Below are 22,770 nucleotides of genomic sequence, written 5' to 3' on the forward strand. Positions count from 1 at the left end.
AAATAACAAAAAAACAGACAAAATATGAAACAATGGTTTTTAAGAGACTGGACATCAAGCAACAAAGCACTCTCATCCCTGAAAGAAAGGGAACAAGTGAGGTGAGCCCTATTGTTGCCTCGACTTACAGCCTTGAGGGAGTTCAGCCTGTGATGCAAGGAGTGGAAATCAGGATGGGTTCCCTGGGTTAAGGAATGAGAATTGAGAGTCCAGGGAGACACAGGCTGCAAGCGTTCCAGGACACAGGACGGGAGAGGAGAGAGCCGCACAGAGACGCCCACAAGGTCCTCTCTGAGTACTGAGCTGAGTACTGGGCAGCACATGCCTTTGAGGAATCTACCTAAGGCTGGAGAAAAGGCCATCCAAAAGGGTTAGAAGTGACAGTTCCCAGCATGCACATGCACGTACACAGACACGCACGCATGCACACATACGCGCACACACACACACGTACGTGCAGTACCAGTTCTCACCAGCCAGAATTGGAAACCTTGTGATTTCCGGGCACTGGGTAGTAAACAACAGGGCCTGGCCTCCGTAGTAGTGAATAGTGAGCCCTGGAGTCAACACAGCTCTGCTCCTAACACGTCTTAACAACATGGCCCCAAATGACCCATTTCCAAGTAACTGTGTTCCAAAACAGAGCTTAAGAATATCTAGAAGGATACAAAATTATGGTACCCATCAAGGTAGAATCACGATTTCTGGCAAAATTATCAGGCATGCAAAGAAGCAGGAAAATAGGGCCCATAATGAGAAAATCAAAATTGACCCAGAACTAACACAAACAGAGTTGACAGACAAGGACATTAAAACAATTATTGTAACTACTCTGTATATTCAAAGAATGTTATACCAGTAGATGGTAATATGAGAAAACGAAAGTGGCAATAGTTTATAATTATTTAGTTAACTAGTAGAAAAATGATGAGTGATTTCCTTTAGCAATAGAGATTTACTGCCTGTGGTAACATCAGATTTAAAGGTGAGCCTAACACAAGATCTGAAGATGCTTTGACTAATTTCTTGAAGACTAATTTTTCTGAAGCAAGGAGACTAAGCCACGGCTTCTACTGATTTAAGGGACAGGCAGTGCCATGTTTTTAACACCCCTAGAGCATGGCCTAACCTTTTCACGTCAGTACAAAATGAGATTTATGAAAATCTAGGAAGAATCCATCTGAACTCTGATTGATTTTGTTCCAGTTAGTCTGTCTGTAAAGTCTTTTACCCTTGGGGATTCTGAGACCATAGCTATTTCTTTGGTAATTTTTTGGTCAGCTTTATTGAGGTATAACTGACATTAAATTATAAGATATTTAAAGTATACATTGTAATAATTTGTTATTCACTGTGAAAGATTCTTCTCATCTTGCTAATTAACACATCCATCAACTCACATCTTTTTAAAAAAATTTGGTGACAGCATTTAATTTCTACTGTTAGTAAATTTTAGTTATACAAGACAGCATTTTCAACCATAATCATCATGTTATACATTATCTTATAACTGAAAGTTTGTACCCTTTTCCCAACTGCTTCCTATTTCCTCTACCTCCCAACCCCTGGAAATCACTTTTCTAATCTCTGTTTCTATGAGTTTGAACTTTTTGGGGGGGATTCCACATGTAATTATCTTTGGTAATTCCTTGAGTCATTTCTTTAGGCTAGTGTAGGTAATCTAATGTCACATCAGCTATAATCTGATAATATGAAAGGGCTGCAGTATATTTTCTCTGGAAGTAGATCCTGCCTATTAAATCTGTAGGTGCCACAAAGAATAAAGGAATATTTCTCTAACAGAGATCCCAAAGTATCAGATATGGGTTGAGATTTAGAGTTGTTGTAAATTCTCAGTTTTCAGAGTGGTTCTAATAGACCAAATCAAATAAAGTTGATTTCTTCTCAAGCTTCTATGATAACATTTTCAAATTCTTCATCATCTTTTATCATGTCAGTCATTTTTACATTAAGACAAAATTCTCTCTCTCTCTCTCACTGTAAGTCATTTTGCTTTTTAGACAACCTCAAAACTCCTCTGAGGATCTGATGTTCCAGAGTAGCAGGATTAAGGATAGAGAACACTAATATCAACAAGAATGCTATATTGTTCCACTTGGGAGTTTAGAGGAAGGACGAGGAACTGTTGTGGACTCAGGTCTCCTTCAGAGCGACCATGATTAGACAGATTTTGGATTGTCCTTCAGCTTCTTAGCCAGAATTGAACAATTGTTATCTCAGTGCTCCTTTCACTTGCACTATTCTCCTGGCTTCTTTACCTACAGGTTTCCAATTCTTAACAGAAGACCTTTTGGTCTAGTTTTTATCTCAGGGGTCAATTTTTATCTAGAGAGCCATAGCTTGTTTACTCTCTAAGCCTCTCTAAAAACAGCTGGCCACATATTATATATTTTCTAAAAATAGTTTCACATTTCAATTTTTTCTTAATAAGTTCTCTAGTTTATATTTGAGCCTGTTTTAAAAAAGGGAGTACTAGTCCTCCTTTACTTCAGCTGTGGGGTCTACCCCAGAATACTTTCGAAAAAAGAGGAGGTTTTCTAAGAAATTTGACTATTTGATAATATTTGACATCTCTCTTCTCAAGAGTGTTTATTCTGGGCTTTTATCTCTGGTGATCTCTCACTTCATTGAGTGAGATGGCTCTATGGTGGCACCACACTATAATATTTTCTCCACCTTGGATTTCCTTGGGCAATAGGGACTCTGTAAACCATTTGCTAATGTAATCCCTTTTCTAAATGGTCAGAAACGATGAACAATATATAGAAGACTAAAACAGACTGGAATATTTCCTGATTACCAGCCCCAGCAGAGTGTTTTTCTTTTCTTATATAGTTCTAATAAGAGATCAGGATTGAGTCTCATTGGAAGGATTGGTTCAATGCCACCCTCAAACAATCACTGTGACTTGAAAGCTGAATTGTATACTGACTGGTTAGGTCTCTATGTGAGATGTGTCCATCTCTGAAACTGAGGGTGGTCCCCAAAGGAAATCTAAGTGATATTTCCAGAAGAAAGGGGAAAAGGAGGTGGACAAGATCAAAACCATAGATGTCAAAAGTTTGTAAGTGGAGAAAAAAACACCAAGGTCACTAGTGAACTTCATTTACACTGCAGCCAGAAAACTTTGAGTAGCGGATAGGATCCTCATACTGACACTCGTTTTCTTCCAGAGCACTAATGGACAGCCACAAGCTGTCAAGTTCTTCCTGAAGCTTTTAAAACTATTTTGTTAGTAACCTATGTATAGGGGCTTTCAGATAAATAAAGACATGGCAGACACTTAGCTGTCTGCCTCCTAATACTCCCTTCACAAGCAATATGAAACAAGAAACAAAAAGTAAATTCTACACAAAATCATACTCTATATAACTCGAAGGCAGATAATGTCAAATTTTCAAAATAATTAAGTAAAATGAGGAGAAAAAAAATCACCAAATCCCCATGCATGGCTCTCTCACACTTCTGCCCCACCTCCCTCAATAAAAGGCTCTGTGGCAGACAAAGGTAGACCAAAATAAGTGCAGTGAAGACAGAAAAAGGAAACTAGGGAAGGAGTCTAAGGTTGATCTTGAACTGCCACCACAAAGACTAATTGCACCCTAAATCTGGAAATACTAAAAAGTGTCCTGGCAGATCAGGGCATGAACTACAGGAAAGGGACTTCAAAGTACATACATGATTTAAAAGGTACAGGCATGATTTAAGGGGGCAGTCATCAAAATGCATAGATTCTGGAGGAGTAATAAAGGCAAAAGGGAGAAGCCCTCTTTCGAAAGTGTTAAGGGGAAAGAGAAAAAGGGAAAATTTTAGGGCCAGTAAGAAAAAAGACAAGCATAAAATACCATACCTGTGAACAAGAGGAAAGTTAAGTCCGTACAGAGCTGCAGAAAGTCAGGAAGTGAAATTCCCTACATTTCAACTGAGGAAAATTTCCAATAAGCATTCATGGAGGAGGACAGGAAAAGTGAACATTCCAAACAAATGTATTTCAGACAAACTTTTGAGGACAGGATACACCACTGGGAAACAAATTCAAAAACTGAGACCAGAAATGGACAAAAATCAGAAGTAAAAGGAGAGTTGTTTAAACTCAGGAAAGAAATGGAAAAAAAGACAAAATTGTCTCAAAAATGAGGAATAAGTTACAAGATGCTCAAGGGAGAACAGATTCAGATGAGAATAACAGTCATTGAAGAAAGGCAGTAAAACAACCAAGAAAATGAAAATTGTATAAAGAAGTTCAGAGAAAATGTAAATGGAATGGAAAATAGGCAAAGAAGGAATAATAATTGTGTTATTGGAGGCCCTGAGGAAGAAAAAACAGTAGAATAGAAGTAATATTTTAACCTACAGCCCAAGCACACTTTCCAAAAATAGAAAAAAAAATGTATATCTGAATCTACATTATAAGGACGCTGTGGGTACCCTGGGAAGACTGATCAACTTTGAGACATATTCTAATAAAACTATTAGATTTCAAAGACAAAATGTTATCAAAGTCTACAGGCAAAAAGATCAAATAAATTAAAAGGCAAAAGAAACTGGCAATAGACATTTAAAAACCAACACACCAAGCAAAGCAACAGTGCAGCAGTGTGGTAGGCAGAATTCTAAGGCCCTGAGATTCCCTACACTCTGATATGCATGCCTACACCATCCCTGCGACTGTGAAAATGGTGATTTTCCTCATGATTCAATTATATGTTACAATTGACTTTAAGAAAGGAAGAGTATCCTGGTCTAATCACGTGAGTCTTTTAAAAACTGTTTTCCCCACCTGGTTACAGAAGGGGAGGTCAGAGATTTGAAGCACAAGATTTCACATGCCCTTGCTGCCTTGAAGATGGAGAAGGCCACATGGCAAAGAATGCAGGTGTCCTCTAGGAGCTGAGAGCAGCCCCCGGCTGAAAACCAGCAAGGAAATGTTGACCTCAGTCCTAAAACTGCAAAAAAAACCTGAATTCTGCCAACAACCAGGTTGAGCTTCAAAGCAAATTCTTCCCTAGACCTCCAGAGAGAAGCACAGCCTTGCTGATACCTTGCTTTCAGCCTATGAAACCCTGAGTGAGACTCTAGCCTCGCTGTGTCTGTATTCCTGATGCACAGAAACTATGAAATAATAAGTGTGTATTATTTTAAGGGTTTAAGGTAGCAGCAATAAAAAGTTAATACAAGTAGCATTTTTTTAAAACTCTAAGAATGTGTTAAAAAAAAACACAAAGAATGTGTGTGAACCAAGGATTTTATATCCAGATACATTGTCCTTCAAATAGCAAGACTAAGAAAATTGGTTAGAAACATATAAAAACTTAGAGAATTCTGTACCCATCAGCCCTTCTTAAGGAATTTGCAAGAGCAGAGGTCAGCAAACTTTCTCTGTAAAGGGCCTGATGGTAGATATTATGGGCTTTGAGGGTCATATACGGTTTCTGTCACTCATTATTCTTTGGTTTGTGTGTGTGTGTGTTTTATACAATCCTTTAAAAATAAGGAGAAAAATTCTTAGCTCATAAGCCATATAAAAATGGGCTATGGGCCATATTTGGCCTGTGGGCCTTATTTGAACAACCTCTGTATTAAGGATGAGCCTCATCCAACCAAGTGATAACTGGGAAAATTTCAGGCAAAGGACTGATGGTGTGAGCATTTAAAAATATATAAAGCAATATATGAAGCAAAGGTCAGAATGACAATGAAAAACTGATGTACAAGTGTTACATATTATGACAAAGCAGAAATGCAACTACAAAAATGGCAAAAAGAAGGAAATACAAAAATAGAATAATGCTATGTAGGCCACAGGAGGGCATTAAAGGATAAAAAAAAAAAACTTGATAAACCAGATAGCCAAAGGTTAAATAAGGAAACTGGAGTAACAGCTTTTTAAAAAGTACAAGCAAGGGAGGCAGCTCAAGACGATGATGTAAGAAGATTCTGGACCCACCTCCTCCTACGGACACACTGAATCTACAGCTATATATGGAACAATTTCCTCTGAAAACTAGCTGAGCATCTCTACATGGGGAAAATGAGCAAAAGGCCACATCAAAGCGGTAGGAGAGGCTGAGATCCAATCTCATCACAAACCCCATCCCTGGCATGGCAATCCACAATCAGGAGGAAACATACATGCAGAGTGGCTCCCTGAGGTGTGAAGGGTTTGTACCCAAAAAAGGCACCCCAACTTTTAAGATTTGCACAGGAGAGACAAGCCTCCAAAACATCTGGCTTTGAAATCCAACAGGGCTCATGTCCATGAGACCCAAAGGGCTGCAGCAATCTGAGAAATGGCCCTTGAAGGGCTTGCATGAACTCACTTACCACGGGGCCCAGAACAGAAGCAGCCATTTGAAAAGCACTTCGACTTTACAAGAAATAGATTCAACTGCTAATCTTAAAGCATCCACTAGAATGGTGGGATGTGCTGCAATACCCTCCAGGGACGGAGGATGGTGGGCACCATTTTCACACTCTCCCTCTGCATTGCTAAAGCCAGTGGGTGCCTTTTTTTCTCACCCCTTGGCAGGTGTCATCTCCATCCTCCAACCAGGGAGTGCCATCCTCACTAAAACTTTAATTTTGCTAAACCTAGAGGTGCCATCTCTTTTCCCCACTCTAGACCTTTGTTTTCTCTGCTTGGGGCGGGCTCCATCTTTGTGCTCTCTCTCTACTGTGCTCCAGAGTGTCAGCATCTCCCAGAGGGGAGGTTTTATATGCATCTGGTGCCTGGTTTTTGTGGGTGCCGCCCACAGGATGCCCCTTGATCACTTGGCTCTGGAGGCATGAGGGCTTACATTCCTGGGTGCCAGAGGACTGTAACAATCAGAGACAGTTCTTGGCAGACTACTACCCACAGGGCACTTCAAAAATAGCCTACTAAAACATACTCACAGAGTTTCTGAGAAAGAGGCCTATTTGCTTGTCCAGGAGCTCTGACCTGAGTGGCAGGCTTTACTGGTCTGGCATGCTTCTAGGAGGTAACCTTGGGTAAGACAGGCTGGTGGGCACAATCTTTGTGCTCTCCCCCTGCTTCACTCCAGTTTGCTGGTATATTCCAGAAAGGAGCTTATACCCTTGTTTGGTGCCCCAATTTTTGCAGCTGCCACCAGGGAACACCTCTACATTTTCTGGCTCTGGTGGCTTACACTATGGGTCCCACAGAACTATAGCCAGGAGAAAGAATTCTTAAACAGCTACCACCCTTAGGGCACAGCAAGAGGCAAGGAGCTCAGGAGAGTCAGGAGCTCAGTCTTCTTATGAAAGAGGCCTAAATGTTTAGCATCACTGATGCAGCATAGGGGCAAGGCTTCTAATTATAAACACACCAAGGGCTGACTGTAAACCTTTCTAGAGACTGCAGAGGGCAGGCACAGCCTTCATGCTCTCCCTCCAGAGCAGGTACTGGCACTCCAGAATGCCAATATTGCTTGGGAAGGAGCTCTTACACATGTCTAGGGCCCCAGTTTTTACCTCTGGTGCCCTGGTTTCTGTGGCTGCCACCCAGGAAACATCCCTTTATCACCTGGCTCTGGTAGCCACAAGGGCTCACCTTCCTGGGTTCCACAGGACTGTAACAATAGAAGAGAGAATTCTTGGCAGACTGTCACCCCCAGGGCACTGCACAGACAGAAGCCTGAAACACACCTTTGGTCTTTCTGTGAAAGAGGTATTTACTTATCCTGGAGCTTTGGCCTAAGGGACAGGATTCAGGTATAGCATGCATTTAGAGGCATGTGGAGGTGCTCTCAAGAAATATGGGCAAGAGGACACCATCTACACTCTCTCCCTCTGCCTCACTCCCAGAAAAGCAACTTATACACTCCTCTGGAGCCTTGATTTTTGCAGCTGTTGCCCAGGGAACACCTCCAGATCACCTGGCTCTAGGGGCCAGCAGGACTTATGCTTGCAGTTCCACAGGACTGTATATATTTGCATGCTTTAAAAGCTGCTGCCTGAAGGTCTGGCTTCTAAATCTGCCTGAATCAAGGTGCTGACTGAAATACCCCTCTTTGGAACACTGACAGGTCTTGGCACACCCTCAACTACTGGGAACCATTAAAAATAAAATAGGCCGTGTGGACAGTCACAAAGGATTGAGAGACAACGAAGAGCTGGGGCAGGGCTGAATGATAAGGTTCATCTCCTACACAAGGTCACTCCTTCAAGACAGAGAGGTAGTTGTTTCGTCTACTATATAGAAACCAACAAAGAGTCATGTAAAATGAAGAAATTGAGGAATATGTTCCAAATAAAGGAAGAAGATAAAACCTATGAAACAGAGATAAGTAATTTAGCTGATAAAGAGTTCAATAATGGTCATAAAAATGCTCACCAAACTGGGGAGAACAATGGATGAACCGAGTGAGAACTTTAATAAAGAGATGAAAAATGTAAGAAAGTACCAAATAGAAGTCACAGAACTGAAGAACACAGTAACAGAACTGAAAAATATACTAAAGGGTTTCAACAGCAGAGTAGATGAAGCAGAAGAAACGATCAATCAACTCAAAGGCCAGGCAGTGGAACTCACCCAATCAGAGCAGCAAAAAGAAAAAGAATGAAAAAAGTTAAGATGGCCTAAGCGACTTATGGGACATCAAGCATATTAACGTTCACATTAAAGGGGTCCAAGAAGGAGAAGAGAGAGAGAAAAGGGCAGGAAACTTATTTGCAGAAATAATGGCTCAAAACTTCCCTAACATGGGAAAGGAAATAGACATCCAGATCCAGAAAGCCTAGGGAGTTCCAAAAAAGATGAACCCAAAGAGATCCACACTGAAACACATTACAATTAAAATTTCAAAAGTGAAAGACAATGAAAAAATCTTTAAAACAGCAAGAGAAACAGTTTGTTACATACAAGGGAACCCTCCCATAAGACTCTGAACAGATTTTTCAGCAGAAACTTCACAGGCTAGAAGGTAGTGACACAATATATTTAAAGTGCTAAAAGAAAAAAAATGTTCCAACCAAGAATACTCTACCTGGAAAAATTATTATTCAGAATTGAAGGAGAGATGAAGAGTTTTCCAAGCAAGCAAAAACTAAAGGGATCCATTACCATGAAGCCAGCCTTAAAAGAAATGTTAAAGGGATTTCTCTAAGCTGAAAAGGAAGGGCAGTAATTAGTAACAGAAAAACATATGAAAGTATAAATCTCATGGTAAATGTAGTGGATCATTCACTTATAAAACTAAAAAGAAAAAAGTAGTAAAAATAACTATAATAATTAGTTAAGGGATACATAAGATTAAAAGATGTAAAATGTGACATCAAAAATATAAAACGTTGGGGCTTCCCTGGTGGCGCAGTTGTTGAGAGTCCGCCTGCCGATGCAGGGGATACGGGTTCGTGCCCCGGTCTGGGAAGATCCCACATGCCCTGGAGCGGCTGGGCCCGTGAGCCATGGCCGCTGAGCCTGCGCGTCCGGAGCCTGTGCTCCACAATGGGCGAGGCCACAACAGTGAGAGGCCCGCATACTGCAAAAAAAATATATATATATATATATATATATATATATATAAAACGTTGGGGGTGCATAAAAAGGTAGAACTTCAAAATATGTTCAAACTTATTATCAACTTATTGACTGTTATAAGTTGTTATATATAAGCCTCATGGTAGCCACAAAGCAAAAACCTATGGTAGATACACAAAAGATAATGAGAAAGGAATCTAAGTATACCACTAAAGGAAGTCACCAATCCACAAAGGAAGAGATCAAGAGAAGAAAGGAACAGAGAAGAAGTACAAAACAGCCAGAAAACAATTAACAAAATGGCAATAAATACATATCTATCAATAATTACTTTAAATGTAAATGAACTAAATTTTCCAATCAAAAGACAAAGAGTGGCTAAATGCATTAAAAAACACACATAAAAACTAAGACCCATCTATGCTTCTCACAAGACACTCCATCTGTAAGAACACAGACTGAAAGTGAAGGGATAAAAAAAGAGATTCCATGCAACAGAAACAAAAAGAAAGCTGAGTTACCTATACTTATCAGACAAAATATTATAGTCTTTAAAACAAAGACTGTAATAAGAGACAAAGAAGGAGATAATGATAAAGGGGTCAGTCCAGCAAAAGGATATACCAGGTATAAATATTTACATTCCCAACATAACAGCCACCTAAATATATACAGCAAATATTAACAGGCTAAAAAGAAGGAGAAATAGACAGCAATACAATAATACTAGGGGACTACAATACTTCACTTACATCAATGTATAGATCATCCACACGAAAAATCAATAAGGAAACATAGACTTTAAATGACACATTAGATCAAACAGACTTAACAGATACACACAAAACATTCCATCCCAAAGCAGCAGAATACACATTCTTCTCAAGTGCACTTGGAATACTCTCTAGGATAGATCATATGTTAGGCCACAAAACAAGTCTTAATAAATTTAAGAAGACTGAAATCATATCATGCATCTTTTCTAACAACAATGGTATAAAAGTAGAAATTAATTAGAAGAAGAAAACTGGAAAACTCACATATAGGTGGAGAATAAACAACATGCTATGGAACAACCAGTGGGTCAAAGAAGGAATCACAAGAGAAATAAAAAAATACCTAAGACAAATGAAACTGGGAATAAAACATACCAAAATTTATGGAATACAGCAAAAGCAGTTCCAAGAAGGAAGTTTATAGCAATAAACACCTACCTCAAGACATGAGAAAAATCACAAACAAACAACCTAACACTACACCTCAAGAAATTAGGAAAAGAAAAACATGAAACCCAAGTTAGTAGAAGGAAAGAAATAAAGAACAGAGCAGAAATGAATGAAATAGAGACTAAAAAGACAGCATAAAAGATTAATGAAGCTAAGAGATGGTTCTTTGAAAAGATAAACAACACTGACAAATTTTAAGCTAGACCCACCAAGAAAAAAAAAGAGATACCACAGAAATACAAAAGATCATAACAGACTACTATGAAGAATTACACACCAACAAATTTGACAACCTAGAAGAAATAAATTCTTAGAAATATACAACCCTTGAGACTGAATCATGAAAAATAGAAAATCTGAATATACTGAAGAGAAATAAGGAGATTGAATCAGTAATCAAAAACCTCCCAACAGGGCCTCCCTGGTGGCGCAAGTGGTTGAGAGTCCGCCTGCCGATGCAGGGGATACGGGTTCGTGACCCGGTCTGGGAGGATCCCATATGCCGCGGGGCGGCTTGGCCCGTGGGCCATGGCCGCTGAGCCTGCGCGTCCGGAGCCTGCGCGTCCGGAGCCTGTGCTCCGCAACGGGGGAGGCCACAGCAGTGAGAGGCCCGCATACCGCAAAAAAAAAAAAAAAAAAAAAAACAAAAAAAACAAAAAACCTCCCAACAAAATAAAGTCCAGGACCAGATGGCCTCACTGGTGAATTCTACCAAACATTCAAAGAATAATTAATACCAATCCTTGTCAAACTCTCCCAAAAAATACAACAGGAAGGCAAACTTCCAAAATTCATTTTATGAGTCCAGCATTACCCTGATACCAAACTAGACAAGGATACCATAAAACTACAAGCCAATATCCCTGATGAATAGAGATGCAAAAATTCTTACCAAAATATTAGCAGTGATCAGAATTCATAGCACTAAACATTTTTATCAATAAAAATGAAAAACTGAAAACCAATAAATCAAGTTTCAAGCTCATAGAAACTAGTGAAAGAAAAAAGTAAACCAAAAGAAGATACAAAGAAGGGAATAATAAAGATAAAAGCAGAAATTGATGATAGAGAATTTAAAAATAGATCTAGTAAATAAATTAAAATCCTATTTTAAAAAAATTAACAAAACAGACAAAACCACTAGTTAATTTGATCATTAAAAAGGGAAAAAGCATAAATACTGAAAAATGACAAGGTAGAAATAACCATTGAAACAGAAGAAATTTTAAGTCATGAGAGACTACTTTGCACATCTTGCTGCAAATAAATTTGAAAACTTAGATGAAAGGGATAATTTCCTAGGGAAATACAGCTGATCAAAATTGATGCCCTTGGGCTTCCCTGGTGGCACAGTGGTTGAGAGTCCGCCTGCCGATGCAGGGGACACGGGTTCGTGCCCCGGTCTGGGAAGATCCCACATGCCGCGGAGCAGCTAGGCCCGTGAGCCATGGCCACTGGGCCTGTGCGTCCAGAGCCTGTGCTCTGCAATGGGAGAGGCTACAACAGTGATAGGCCCACGTACCACAAAAAAAAAAATTGATGCCCTTAATAATAGAAGCTTAAACAGACTAATTTCTGTAGAAGAAACAGAGAAAGTTATTAAGAAATTACCTAACATAAATGTGGAATTCTACCAAAGCTTCAAAGACTGGTACCCAAATGCTTCATCATTATTCCAGAGCATTAAAATGAAGGAAAACTTCCTAATACCTTTTTTAAGGCAAGTATAACACTGATACCTAAACCTGATAAAGATGATAAAAAAAACTACAGAGCAATATCACTCATGAATATTCATGCAAAAATACTAAAGAATCCGCAAACAGAATTCAACACCATACCAAGAAAGTAATATACTATAACCAACTGGGATGTATTCCAGGAATGCAAGGTTGGTTCAATATTAGGATATCTGTTAATATCATATACCATATTAAAAACCAAAAGGGAAAAATATTAAAAATCTATGGGAAAAATCATAATTATTTTCATAGATGCTGAAAAAGCCTTCAATAAAAATCAACATCCATTGAAGATAAAAATACTCAAGAAAATAAGAATTGAGTTTTTAACAAGAGCAAGTATATATAAAAATACAGATTTCACTTTATTTATCTATAAATATATATGTTTATAAAATATATTATATAAAATTATATATACATATATATGTATGTGTGTATATATACACATAGGTAATCCTTAAACAATATGGGTTTGAACTGCACAGGTCCATTTGCATGCAAATTTTTCCAATAAATATAGCACTTGTATTTTCATTTTACAAAACCTTAAATTAACTAAGTGTGGGGAAAAGTCTGTGTTCAATTAGAGATCACAATATGTAGAATCAAAAAAACTAGGATTTGTGTCCTCATTCTATACAAACGGTTTTACCTTCCTGCCCTTGAGTGAGGCATCTATCAATTCCTTTGTCTTTGAGGCAGAAATAGCAGCACATGGATTTTCTAATGCAGTGGGGTGGGGTTAGGGGGAGCAGTCAACTGCACAAACATAAATTTTATACACACACACACACACACACACAAACTCCCCAAGCCAACCTTAACATGGAACCACTCAGAGAAAGGAATTCTGGAAAATGCAGTTCCACCTTAATTAGATTGACACAGTTCAAACCGCACATTCTGACCAGCAATGAGTGAGTATAGGTGGCCTGTAGGGGAGCTGGTCACATTCTATTTCTTGATTTGGGTGGTGATTTCATGGTTGTGTTCACTTTGAAATAATTCACTGGCCCCTACACTTGTGATCTGAGCCCTTTTCCCTAAGTATATTATACTTTCACTAAATAAGCCATTTTTAAAAAGAAAATAAATGTGTTATGAAGTTATAAATATTAAAATAATTTGGTACTGGCTCAGAAGTAGACAAACAGTTCAGTGGAATAAAACAGAAGACATACAGATGGCCAAAAAGCACATGAAAATTTGCTTAACATCACTAATTATTAGAGAAATGCAAATCAAAACTACAATGAGGTATCAGCTCACTTTGGTCAGAATGGCCATCATCAAAAAGTCTACAAACAATAAATGCTGGAGAGGGTGTGGAGAAAGGGAACCTTCCTACACTGTGAGTGGGAAGGTAAATTGGTACAACCACTATGGAGAACAATATGGACGTTCTTTTAAAAACTGAAAACAGAACTACCATATGATCCAGCAATCCCACTCCTGGGCAGATATCCAGAGAAAACCATAATTTGAAAAAATACGTGTACCCCAATGTTCATTGCAGCACTATTTACAAGACCCAAGACATGGAAGCAACCTAAATGTCCATCGACAGAGGAATGGATAAAGATGTGGTACATACATACAACAGTGGAACATTACTCAGCATAAAAAAGAATGAAATAATGCCATTTGAAGCAACATGGATGGACCTGGAGATTATTATACTAAGTGACGTAAGTCAGACAGAGAAAGACAAATATCATATGATGTCACTTATATGTGGAATCTAAAAAGATGATACAAATGAACTTATTTACAAAACAGAAACAGACTCACAGACTTTGAAAACCAACTTATGATTACCAAAGGGGACATGTGGAGGGGGGAGATAATTTAGAAAGTTGGGATTAACATATATACACTACTATATATAAAATAATCAACAAGGACCTACTGTATAGCACAGGGAACTCTACTCGGTATTCTATAATAACCTATACGGGAAAAGAATCTAAAAAAGAATGGATATATGTATATGTATAACTGAACCACTTTGCTGCACACCTGAAACTAACACAGTATTGTACATCAAATATACCCCAATATAAAATAAAAATTAAGTTCAAAAAAAAGAAAGAAATTAAATGTGTTGTAAAGTTATAATCATTAAAATAATTTGGTACTGGCTCAGAAACTAACAGTTCAATGGAACAAAACAGAAAGTCCAGAAATAGTCACCATTTGAATTTGCTATGTAATTAAGATGGTGGGAATAAAGAGTTAACAAAACCCTTTCTCCTTTTCCAAAAGGAAAAGACCTTGGATTCACTTTCTCCCAGCATTATTTGCCTGGAAACCTAATAGGGTAGGGTGTCAGCTGTGTTACCAGGCAGCATTGCTTATAGTAAAAATGACCCCCTAATGAGTAAATTGCACCTAGTCTGGGAGGCTTTTAACGCCCGGTGGGAAGCAGGGCCCTGGGGCTTCACTATGAGGTTCACCCTGTGAGCGAGTGCATACTTCCATGCAGGGCCCTGGAAGTGATGTTCATGAGCTTTTACAAACAATATTGGTTCCTATGGTGGTCTTGGTTCTTGTCTGGCTTTGTTCCGTTATACCTGTGCTGCTCCTTGGAGGCCAAAAGTCTAGTTCCTGGACTCTGTAAGGACCCCTAGTGATGACACATCTGATGCTGTTCTGCTGACATGCTGTAATTCCTGTCCTGTGTCCTTCTATAGATCTAAATGAGGCTGATGCCAGGTGTGGCCTATTGGTCTTGTGACTGTGAGTGTCCCACTGGACTGAGTCACTGTGCTGGTCAAGCAGAGCGGACATTGCAGGTGGCATTTCAAAACGGTGGTAAAAAATTATTCCGTAAAGTCAGTCGAGACACAGACTGGTTAGTCAGCCTTTTAGTAAAACAAAGGTGGGTTTCCACCTCATCCTACCTCAGTACCAGCCTTTATATTCAGATGGATTTCACACTTAAAGGGGAAGAACACCACATCTGGGTATATACTGAAAAGAATTGAAAGCAGGACCTTGAACAGAAATTTGTGCACCAATGTTCATTGCATTATTCACAATAGCAAAAGGTAGAAACAACCCAACTGCCTATCAATGGATGAATGGATAAATAAAAGTTGGTATATAATAGAATGGAATATTATTCAGCCTTCAAAAGGAAGGAAATTCTGACACATATTACAACGTGAATGAACCTTGAAGACATCATGCTAAGTAAAATAAGCCAGTCACAAAGGACAAAAATGGTATGATTCCACTTATGAGTAGTCAAACTCAAGTTCCTAGAGACAGAAAGTAGAATGACAGTTGCCAAGGGCTGGGGGAGAGAGAATAGAGAGCTCTCATTTAACAGGTACAGCGTTTCAGTTGAGAAAGATGTAAAAGTTCTGGAGATGATGGTGGTGATAGTTGCACAAAAATGTCAATGTACTTAATGTCACAGAACCATACGCTTAAAAATGGCTAAAATGGTAAATTTCATGTTATGTACATTTAACCACGTTTTTAAGAGGTGGGGACAAAACCATAAAAGTACTAGATTATATGAGTGGAAAGTTTTGTCATCTTGTGGAGGGAAAGACATTTCTAAGAATGACACCCCAAACAGAAAACCTATAGGGAAAAAAGAAAGACTAGAGGGCTTCCCTGATGGCACAGTGGTTAACAATCAGCCTGCCAATGCAGGGGACACAGGTTTGATCCCTTTTCTGGGAATATCTCACATGCTGCAGAGCAACTAAGCCCGTGCGCCACAACTACTGAGCCTGAGCTCTACAGTCCGCGAGCCACAACTACTGAAACCTGTGCGCCTAGAGCCCATGCTCTGTGCCAAAAGAAGCCACTGCAATGAGAAGCCCGTGCACCGCAACGAAGAGTAGCCCCCGCTCGCGGCAACTAGGGAAAGCCCTCGTGCAGCAACAAAGACCCAACGTAGTCAAAAATAAATTAAATTTTTAAAAATACCAACTAGAAAAAAGAGTCCTTTATTTTATAAACAAAATTAACAAGCCAACAACATACCCACTGAGTTTTCTCCTCCTCATCTACCTGTGTCTTGCACCTGTGGCCCACCTGGTATGGCGATGAGGCCCCCACCTCTGGGCAGGCAGTTGGCACCCACACGGGTCCTGGCTTACAGCTGGGAGAGACCACTTCAGTCTGAACCTCACAGAGGATACACAAGGCCTCCTCACTGTCAGATGAGCAACCACGGCAAATGCAACAGGTTCCTTTCCCCCAAATCCTCCTGCAATAAAAAGATGTGTGATAAGCAAGACTTTGGGGGGTTTTCAAAGCCTCCAGTAGCACTGGGGTTGCCCCTCATCCACAGCCAGGTGCTCTGCCCTCTTTCCAGCCCCAGAAGAGGTCCTCCTGCTGCCAAGTTACTCGAGTCAAATTGGTGAATGGTTGGTGACTTCTGGACTGTCTCCAACAAACCACCTACCATACCCATTAAACTCAAAACATAGCCTTAGTTCTCAGCAGCTGATGGACCAGGGAAGAAATCTATTTGAATCCGATGCTTATTAAAAATGATGTGTTGGGCTTCCCTGGTGGCGCAGTGGTTGAGAGTCCGCCTGCTGATGCAGGGGACACGGGTTCGTGCCCCGGTCCAGGAAGATCCCACATGCTGCAGAGCGGCTAGGCCCGTGAGCCATGGCTGTTGAGCCTGCGCATCTGGAGCCTGTGCTCCGCAACGGGAGAGGCCACAACAGTGAGAGGCACACGTACCACACACAAAAAAAATGATGTGTTTCACATACTTCTCTGAAATGCAAGAGAAATGATGCTTTTGAAGTGACAGATTTCTTCCCTCCTTACTTCCTGCAGGAGAGCCACCAGTTCAGGGACCTGTTTCTCATGCTCTTCCAAAGCCCTTTCAACATCATTGAATCATTACCCACAGTAGCACCACCAACTCCTTCATATCCCAACCACTCTCCAGTGACTCCCTGTACCAGCAAATGTGAGCTGTCTTCTCTTTCTTCTCCACCGTGAGCATCTGGGAACCCCTATTCCTGACACGCTAGTTCTGTTTGGCAGTTGAGGGCATCCTGAACTCAGGACAAACTCAAGTTTGCTTGTTCAGTACCTGTAATTCATACACAGCCTCTACCACTGGGAGACTCTTTAAAATGCCTAAGAACTTTAAAATTCAGATAATGGCACTAATTAAGAATGTCTTAATATGGTCCCTCAAATCTGTACAGTCCAATATGGCAGCCAAAGCTATTTCAATTTTAATTTAAATTAAATTTAAATAAATTAAAATTAAGTAGAATTTAAAATTCAGCTCCTTAGTCGCACTAGCCCCATTTCAACAGCTCAATAATGTCTAGTGCCCACCGAATTGGACCGCACAGACATGGAACATTGACATCACAGGAAGTTCTATTGGACAGCACTACCTTAAACCATGGATCTCTGCCCAAACTCTTTCCAGCACTCATTAAATGTCTGTGCTTCTATAATTACCAGGTGTAGTGAGATGACACGCCTGTTCCTAGCCTTCAACTTCCATATTAACCTTCTTTCCATTTCTGGGTTGGGTGCTGGGGGAGCACAAAGCACTACCCTGCTCTTAATACCCTGACCTCACCACTCCCAGGAATTCTGGGGAACACTGAAGGGCTGTACCATAAAAAGGGGACATAAGCACGTGTAGGATACCTTCCTTAGCCTATTGCCAACAACAGCGAGTTCTAGGAGCTGGTTATAATCAGCTCCCCTGTTGCTGTGAGCCCAGGGATCCCTGGCACGGCAATGCAGTGTGCCTACAACTTCTCTTAACTCTGCAAAGTGCTTGGAAATTAACAAGTGCATCACAGGGTATCCCAAGTATCGGTGACTTTCTATTTTCAAGCCACAGAGACCTTATAAGTATTAGCTCATAGAATGACTAGTAAAAGGCAGTTATTTGAGACCAACAACTCTTGGCATGGCTCACCTTGTGACAGCTTTTCACCACCACCACCACCCCATCTAGAAGACAGCCAGGAGTTGCATTATGGCCTGGAGCCAAGTAGAGACTGAGGTAATGCTGGGTCAGTCTGGACCCCCAGTCCATTCGTGGCAGCCTCTCAGCACTTCTGCACCTTTTCCAGTTACCAAGGGAGTGCGCCTTTGGGTAGGTAGACTCTACCACCAGTCAGTCATGAAGGATTCCAGCCAAAGAAAACCCCATGACCTACAATGGAAGGGCTATTCTGGACAGGTGAGGCTTAAAGGTTTCTGATTCCTACTGCCTTTAATGGATTATTAACAACTCTTCTCACACCTACAAGGCCAATTCTGCCTCACCTGCTCCAAGGTGCTAGCTGAAGGGAGTTTCCCTGTGTTGTTTTCTATGATTCCCTGCAGTATAGTCCCCGCTTTCCCTCCTTCCTTCAGAATTAAAAATTAGAAGAATCTCGGGAGTTTCTTTTGCTTCCTGAGATGTCTGAAATTGGCCCACAGAAGCCAGTAGGCCTCCCCATCTCCACTGCCTTTAAAAACATATATAAGTTCTTGATTCTTCCTAGAGAAGACCTCTGGCTTGTGATGAGACTAGAATCATTTGTATAAGGCAAAGCCAAAGATTTCTATAAAGCCCTTCAGCAGGCAAGTACCTGGGCCATGTACCCTCTCCGTATTTTTAATTCTTGCATCTCCAGGAGAGTCTAGTAAATCCTCCAAAAGCCACCTCTGTCTCTTAGTCTCTGAGAAGTTTAGCCATGTTTCTATAGACGCCTCTCCCTCCCCCAGCATGCACTTTCTGCTTCCAGAAACCACCAGCTTTACAGCCAGGCTATTTCAGTGGTCCTACCATTTGTTCCCTAATTCCTGTCAGTCGAGATGGAGGTGGGGTTAGTCTGCCTTCTACGGGGATCTTCCTAAGACTCCACCTGATGTTCCAGAATCTTCCTGACTTTCCTAAACACAGTCCAACTTACTGCTGAAGTTTCATGACGGCAATAAATCCTCTTCTCTATCAGGTGGCAGCCTGACAACTCGTGCAGAGAGTCCAGCAGAGTCCCACTCACACTGGGCCACCCACAAAGCCGTGGCCCCTCACTCCCTCCCACCAGCACAGCCCCGAGACTGCAGACAGGGCACAGAATATGGCATCAGGCGCAGCTGCAGGGACTCTTGCTGCCTGGAGTGGTGTTTATATTGACCTCAAAACAGGCACACCTGGGGAAGGCTGGCCGGCAGGGTCAGGGGGCCCAGGTCAGACAATCCTCACCCATCAGGGGCTCACATTGCAGAAAATGGACCTCGCTGAACCTGCCAGGTCCAAGAAACAGGTGTGGGCTCCTGAGAGTCAGGATAGACAAGGGGCTGCAGCTCCGGCTTGTTTTCTAATCATTTTATCGGGCCCATGAGTGGGAGACAACTTCAAGAAGACCCTCTCCTAATGAGAGGAACCAAGGAGTCAGGGGGAGGAGGGGTGATGGGTGGAGACAGAGGTGTGGTGCCCCGGCTGCAGTGGAAGTCTCTGGAAGACCAGGCAGAGGGAGGCCGCACAGAGTGATGCCCAGGGACACAGACCTGTCGGAGATGCTGTTTGTTAGTTCAAGTCCTACTCTGAGGTGCTCTGTGTCAGCTGTGAGTGACAGGCGATCTGGGGAGCTCTGCAATGAGGGCTATGTTCACGGTTCCTGTGTGCCCAGCCCTGCTGGCATACCTGCCCAGGGGAGCTCCTTATACTGGGAGGGTATTGACCACGAGAGCCCCGTGGGCAGCCGGGTAGTTGCACAGGTGAGCTCCATATCCTGGGAGTGGCCTGACCAAAATAGCTCAGTGGGCTGCTGGGGACCCGCCCAGGTGAGCCCCATATCCTGGGAGGGGCCTGACCACGAGAGCCCCATGGGCTGCTGGGTAGTTGCGCAGGTGAGCTCCATAATCTGTGATTGCCCTGACCACGAGAGACCCGTTGGTTGCTGGGGACCTGGTAAAGGATGTCAGGACACTCAGTGAAGCCACCATGGATGTACATCCACTAGTTCCTAATTCCTACACCCTTCTGGTCATTCTACCATCCACCAGGACATGCTATTTTGTACTAGATTTCAATGATGCGTTTTTCTGTATTCCATTGGTCCCAGAAAGGCTCTGCTGCCCTAGTAACCAGATTTGGGAATGGAGAAATGCAGCCGCCTTGTGGCAATTTCCCACAACAGCAGCATTAAACCCAGTGCTAATGGTCACTAAATAGTCACACTCATTGCAGGCCTGTGAATGACACCTGCCCTCAAAAACAATCCTGGGGTCGAAAATTGACAAAAAAATTCAAAAGAGTACAACCATCCAAGAAGACAATTTCAAGAGGTTAACTGTACTCTCCGTTTTTTTCTGTTTTTCTGTACCAGAAATTTAAAAAGGCATGGAAAAATGCTGAACATTAGGAATAATTAAAGATATGCAAATCCAAATTACAAAAAACTCTTAGCTCACACCAGTCAGAATGGCCATCAGCAAAAATTCTGCAAACCATAAATGCTGAAGGGATTTTGGAAAAATGCCTACCCTTGGTTCAACGTGGGACATGGTAAGAGCCAGTAAGGAAAACAAAAATGAGGTGCCTTGTAAAGGTAGGTACCCACTGCTGAGCCTATCGCCTGAGGGGATGAGAATCAAAAGGACACAGGCTGAGTTTCACTGGTGGCGCAGTGGGTGAGAGTCCACCTGCCAATGCAGGGGACATGGGATCAAACCCGGTTTGGGAAGATCCCACATAACGCGGAGCAGCTGGTCCCGTGAGCTATGGCTGTTGGGTCTGCACGTCCGGTGCCTGTGTTCTGCAATGGGAGGGTCCACGGCAGCAAGAGGACCATGTACCTCAAAAAAACTAAAGAAACAGGCTGGCAATCCTGCACTCCAGCAATATTTACCATATCCAGCACTTCGAAGCTACGAAAATGTCCATCAAGAGAGGAATGCACAAAGAAGAAGTGGTCCATGAACACAATGGAATATGACTCCGATTAAAAAATATAAATTCAATTTATAAAACAAACAAAAGTAAGGAGACATCAGATTTTGGGGGCACATTCCACTCTAATATATAACCGAGGAACACCACTGCCAGGATGGTCTGTTTACCTACTTACCAGATTGGGAAAAACAGAAATTCTGCCGCCCTCTGGCCGTCACCTGCAACAGCAGCTTTAAAACCTGTGCTAAGGGTCACTTCATATGCACCAGTACTGCAGGATTTTGAATGAAACCTGCCCTCAAAATGTCTTGAGGGAGGTAATGGCCAAAATATTTCTAAATGTCACACATACTTCACGAAAACAATTTGAAGAGGTAAGCTGTACTCACAGTTTGAAGAAAAAAGGACATGCCAGAAAGCTCAATTTCAAGGGATTATGAGACGCATGCAAATCCAACCACAAAGTGGTATCAGCACACACTAGTCAGAATAAAAATCAGCAATAATACTACAAACAATAAATGCTGAAGGTGTTGTGGAGAAGACCATAAACTCAACTTTAAGTGGCATGTAACCTGGTAAGAGCCACTAATGTGAACAGAAAGGAGGTGCTTTTACAAGGTAAACATTTTGCTACCATATGATCCAGCAGGTCCACTCCTGGGCCTATAACCTAAGAAGAGAGAATTTGAAAGACACAGGCAGGCAAATGTGCATTGCCGCAGCATTACAATAGCCATGACATGGAAGCAACCAAAAAGTCCATCAACAGATGAGTGGACAAAGAAGAAGTGGTACATGTACAGACAGAATATTAGCCAAGGAAAAAAGGGACACAATGCCATGTGCAGCACCATAGATGAGTCTAGAGGTAATCACGTGAATTGCTGTAAGTCAGAAAGAGAAAGATACATATCATATGATATCACTTATAGGTGTTACCAAAAAATTGATAGCAGTGAAGATATTTCCACAGAGAAGGGGAATCACAGATTTATTAAACAAACTTATGGTTCACCAATGGAAAGGTGTGAGGATTGGATACATTAGGATATTGGGGTTAACAGACATATACAAACACAGGTGAAATATATAATCACAAAACACTTACGGAATACCAAGAGAAGAATACTTAACATTCTCTCATAACGTACATGGGGAAAGCATCCCAGGAAGAACAGACATATGTATATGTGTAAAAGAACCACATCTTGCACACCTACAACAAACCAAACATTGTAATCAAACTTGCTGTGATCAAAAATAAAAATTAAATTAAAAAAACGAACAAGAGGTAGCGAGACAAACTTAAGGGGTGTTTTCCTGGCACATTCCATTCTAAATTACAAACTAGAACACGACTTCCATTGAGGTTCTGTTGCCCTAGTAACCAGATTT

Source organism: Mesoplodon densirostris, chromosome 8 (assembly GCF_025265405.1).
Source record: "Mesoplodon densirostris isolate mMesDen1 chromosome 8, mMesDen1 primary haplotype, whole genome shotgun sequence".
NCBI lineage: Eukaryota > Metazoa > Chordata > Mammalia > Artiodactyla > Ziphiidae > Mesoplodon > Mesoplodon densirostris.